This window comes from Elephantulus edwardii, unplaced genomic scaffold (assembly GCF_000299155.1).
Source record: "Elephantulus edwardii isolate Elephantulus edwardi_28Jun2011 unplaced genomic scaffold, EleEdw1.0 scaffold00031, whole genome shotgun sequence".
Lineage (NCBI taxonomy): Eukaryota > Metazoa > Chordata > Mammalia > Macroscelidea > Macroscelididae > Elephantulus > Elephantulus edwardii.
Window position 1 is genome coordinate 10270364 of NW_006399781.1, and position 5511 is coordinate 10275874.

The 5511-nt window shown below is 41.6% G+C and overlaps 1 protein-coding gene across 2 annotated transcripts in view; it reads right to left on the bottom strand.

Annotated features, from left to right (window-relative positions):
* The window catches only part of IGF2BP2 (insulin-like growth factor 2 mRNA binding protein 2), a 218404-nt gene that overhangs the window by 80456 nt on the left and 132437 nt on the right, over positions 1-5511 (bottom strand). The window lies entirely within an intron of this gene.

Sequence of the window (5511 nt, forward strand, 5' to 3'; positions counted from 1 at the left end):
TCTTCTCTAGCACCACAGCTCAAAGGTGTCAATTCTCCTTCTATCCTCCCTAGTCATTGTCCAACTCTCTGATGCATAACAAGTGATTGCAAAAAACCATGGCCTGTATCAGGCACACCTTAGTCTCCAGAGAGACACCGCTGCTCTGTTGTTTTCTTTAAATCACATTTTTTTAAAAAAAGTATTTATCAACATAACAAGGGAGCCAGAAAAACTCCTCCTCACACAAAATCAATTATAAAATAAAAAGCACTTTAGGGGGGCAAAGAAAAAGAAGAAGCAAATATCTGCTGGTATATCTACCGTGCTGATGAGGAAATACAAAGGAAAAGCACCAGCTCTTAGAGCTGACGTTACCTGATCTGAAAACCACTTTAAAAGCTCAAATAGCCAACTTTGAAAGCAGATGAATTAGAGCAATATGGACTATAAATTAATCTAACTTTAAAAATTAATCATTGTCTTACTAAGGTTTCATCTTAACATCCCTTTAAATTAATTCTGAAACTAACAAAGAGATAAATTCAAATACACAAACATGATTTACAACTAATCTAGGACACTAGACTTTTTCACAAAGAATTTTCCATCCGTTGAGCTGACAGAAAAGTCCTGCACTATGTCTCTCCTTAATTGTGTGCATGTTATTTCTATCCTCATATATCTTTAATACTTGCCAGTAAGTCCATGAGGGAATCAATGTACACAGCAAGGTTAACATCTTTGGAGCTTAACCAGATATTCTTCTAACTGCAGATTTTATTAGTCCTCAACTTGGTGCAGTCGAGCTCAGTGTCCAACTGAAACCACCCCAGATACACTATATTAGAATCTTGTACATCTTGAGTGGAAAAATCGTTCTCAGCTACTGGGCCAAACCAGAATGAACCTTTTGAAGCCTTGGCTAATTCACGCATCTTCTGACTTCCCTGCCTTGAAAAGACAGTAAGTAGAGCATCTGTCTTCACTGGTTTCTGCGCTTTCATTGCTTCCTCTCAAGCAGACTGGAGGAACTCCACGCCCAGGCTTCATATTCCTTTTCCGATCTCTTTCCCATCCTGGGATTGCCCCTATTGTCCCTTCGTATCCTCCTCCTTTCTTCTGGCAGCACTGAGGGACAGGCAAGAGTTCAACAGACGCTTCCCAACCATTCACAAGATCCCAGTCTCCTGGCACCGAGGGGAGGCCCAGCTCTCTCTCCTCATTTGTCTCTCATCGAACCCTAAGCAATTATGAAAAGTACTCCAGAGACGGCAGTACACCGGTACAAATATGCCCATTAGGGTTGTTGTGCTGGGGCGTGCTATTCCCAACTCCTTAAGCTCCTCTTTGGTCCTGATGTGCTGAGAGAGTCCAGGCCTGTTTGCCTGCACGTTTCCTTCTCTTGTTAGGTGTGTCCATGTGGAGACAGCTCTGACTCACAGTGACCCTGTACACAACAAAACAAAACCCTCCCCAATCCTCTACCACCCTCACTACCCCAGCAGGGCTTCTGCTGCTGCTGCAGCTGCTTATAAGCAACTTTGGGGGTTTATTCACGGCAAGTATTTTTTTCTACTTACTGTGAAATGTGGTATTTGTACTATTTAAGTACCGTGGGAAGGCAAGAGGTTTTATTTACTGATACATCTTTGTTACGGACTGAACGGAACTGTGTCTCTGCCAAAAATACATGTATGCAATGATATAATGTGGAAGCTATGTAATAATCCCCCATGATCTGATAAGTCAAAGAGTTGCAAAAGGATTAAGAGTGGAATGCAGTATCCTTTAATCTCATCACAGCCTAATCCGGAGGTAAAGGGAGTCTCCCTGGGGTATGGCATACAATACTTTTTATCTCACCAGAGACAGAAGAGGAGGAAATCCAGTCAAGAGAAGGGACCTGTGTACCACTAATGAAGAAGAAATCGCCAGGGGTGGAGTGCATCTTTTTGGACTTGGGCCCCATGTGAGGAAGCACCCCAACATAGGGAAGGGGCAGTCACATGGAGGAACACTGCACCTATAAATGCAGAAGGAAGCAAGGACCTTCCTTGAACCAATAGAGTAGGTTTCCCCTTGAACTTGGACTTCAAGCCTCCAAAACCATAAGAAAACACATTTCTGTTAGTTAAAACTGTATACTGTGGTATCCTGGCAAGACTACAGTGTCCAGCTGTGTGATCAAACGCTAGAAGTTGCTGTGAAGGACTTTGCAAATGTAATTAACATTTACAATTATTTAACATTGAAGCTGCTCTTAGTAATGTAGGTGGCCTTCAAACTTTGTATCAGTTGAGGATCTGAAAATCAAACATGAGATTTCCCTGAAGAAGAACTCCTACTTGAGTTCCCAGTCTCCAGCCTGCCCTACAAAATCCAGACTCAAGACTGCAATGTCATGCATACCCAATGTTTATTGCGGCTTTGTTCACAATAATAAGGAGCTGGAAACAACCTAAGTGCCCATCAACAAACGAATGGATAGAGAAGCTGTACAATGGAATACTACACTGCCTTGAAAAACAAGGAAATCATGAAATATTCAAAATGGGTAACCCTGGAGGACGTTATGCTGAGTGAAATATCTCAGTCACAAAAGGACAAATACTGCATGGTGCCACTGCTATAAAACAGGACTGACCTCGGGGTTGAGGATAGACTGAGAAAGATAGGTTCAATAATGTATACTGCATTGAAACAGATGAGGGAGAAAACTGTTTAAAAGGGATATGTGATTGGGTATTTTTGTCATGACAGGAGTCCAGAGCAAAGGCTGCATAGTGGAGTACACCTGGGGGGAGGGATTGTAAAACAATGAAAGAATTTTTCTTTTACTTTTCAAAGAGTGTACTGGGGGAGAGGAGTGGGCAGGGAGAAAAGTGCAACAATGAGTGGATGGAAATCCAAAGTCTCTAAATTTTCATTGAAATTAATAATTTAAAACAAACAAACGAAAGACTGCAACGTCAACTTCTGTTTGAGTTTCTGGTCTGCTGAGAGAGTTCAAATTTACTAATCCCCACAATCAAGGAGCCAACGTTAGAAGAAATCCCTCTGTGTATACACACAAACACTCCCTCCTACCTCCTCCTCATTGCTGTTGAGTCAGAATCAACTCATAACTGACTCAGCTGTAGGTTTCCACTGTGCTGAACCGCACAGGAGGAGACTACTCATCTTTCTCCCTTGCAGCTGCTGGTGGATTTGAACCACTGGAGGGGCCTCATCTTTGGGCTACTAGCATAACTCCCTACCAACTGTGCCACCAGAGCTCCCTATCCTTTCATCCATCCATCTATCTCTATATAGCTATCTACCTATATCTATATAGTGATTAACTGCCTCTGAAAACTTGCAGGAGGGTCTGCTATTGGTCGGTCCCTACTCAACAATATACAACAACTGTGTGTGTGTGTGTGTGTGTGTGTGTGTGTGTGTGTGTGTGTGCACGTGTACACTATATATTCCCTAAGTGGTGTCTAGGGAGCTCTGACGGCTTAGTGATAAGGTGCTGAACTGCCAATCCAAAGGCTCTCAGTGTGAATTCACCAGCTTTTCCTGGGAAAAAGATAAAACAATCTCCTCCTGCAGGACTTACCGCCTCTGAGAACCTGCTGGAGGGTCAACCAGGAGTTGATTGTAACTCAACAGCACATAACAAGGGGGGAGAACGGCTAATGCATTCAGTTAAGTGTTGAAAAGATCAAGTTCATGTAACAGTACCTTAGCTTCTGGGGGGAGGAAACTCACAATCCCTGTCACTGAAAACGTTATGGTACACAGTTCTACTCTGACATAAAGTGAACTAGGGTCAAAAAGACTCGATAACAACTGGGTACACACAAATATAAACATTTTTATTTCTCTGGAGAAACCTGATTCCCACTGTCATAACCCACTCCCACAGGAAGGGTTTATCCTACTTTTTCACCTTTTCTACCTTATTACAGAAAGCTTTCCATGCGATGTACTTTTATTACTGCCAGGATGGCTTTGTGCTGAGACTCTGCCTGTGACTGAGCCAAGAGCTTTGGAAGGTGTAATGTCATCTCATGGAAGTTACTATGAATAGAGCGTATGGCATGCTAAGTACAAGGAGTCGCCCACTTTCTATAGGTGTATGAGTCTTGGCGTGGGTCTGTGAATGAGACTGTAATTGCCCCAAGGAATTCCAGTGATGTCATAAACCTTAGGATCAAAGCTTCGGTTTCCACAACACAGAAACAAAGTTCTGTCCCACAATTCAGATGTTGGTTAATTAGTACTGTAGGAATACTCTCCTTGTTATTGCAACTTTGATCTCAACAGCTCTGTAAAGCCCACATTCACATTTTAAAAGTAACACATTTTAGCAACAGATGAGAGAAAAGGTGGATACATTTGTTTGAAAAGCGGCAGTGGGCAGATTGATTTAATGGGAACATCATTAGATTACTGGCAAGGTCCTTTCTATCAGCAATGGAGTAGGTAAAGACAGACTTCAAAGGGGAGTGAGACATCAGGATCAAAAGGGGCTCTTCCTAATGATTTTTAAATGGAGATCTTGCAGATCTCAGCAAATCAAACATTTAACATCTACCATCCAACTGCTATGTTAGGTTTTAGGAAGAAGCACTACATATTCTTTGTAAGAAATTTTAAAAGTACCAGAGGACATATTATGAACATTTTCCCATTTACACCTGTCCTCCAGTCTTCCTGTCCCCTTATCAGTGTTTGTAATCCTTCTAGAGTATTTTATTTATATAGGTATCCCAGAAAAAAGTTGTTTTTTTAATACACACACACACACACACTCTAGTTTGTAAAACCCCATGATTACTCCCCCCTCCACCCGCACATCCTCATCCCTCTGCTTCCACTCTCCCCTACTCCTCTTGGATCCTTATACTCATTCTACAATATCTGTTCTTATTGGACTGAGTAAGTTCACTCAGTATAATGCTCTCCAGTCCTTCCCAAGTTAGATAATAATTTACAAAATCATTGCTCCTCTGTGCTGCATAGTATTATCAATCCATTCGTTTGTGGTTACATCTGGGCTGTTTCCATGTTCTTGCGATGGTGAATAATGCTGCTATGAACACTGGTGTACAAGTCTCTGTGCTTCAGTTCTCATTTTCTCAGGATATATTCCAAGTAGTGGAATAGCGGGGTCATATGGAATTTCTATGTTCAGCTCTTTGACTGCCTTCCAGGATGGTTGTACATCAGTGTTCTTATTTGCATTTTTTACTTAATAAGCCCTGGAGAGTTTTATATCCATACACACAGTCAAAAAGAGATCACTTTTTTTTTTTTTTTGTTTTTTGTGACTGGCGACCCTAGGCCAAAAAAGAGATCACTTTTTTGACAACTGTGTAAGATCTACTTTATGAATGTACTATAAGCAATTTAATAACTCTTCTACTGACAGACATAGGATGTTTCTAATTTTCACTCCTTAAAAATGCTGCACTAAGGGAGCTCCGGTGGCCTAGTGGCAAGAAGCTGTACTGCAATCCCAGAAGTACACGGTTCAAATCC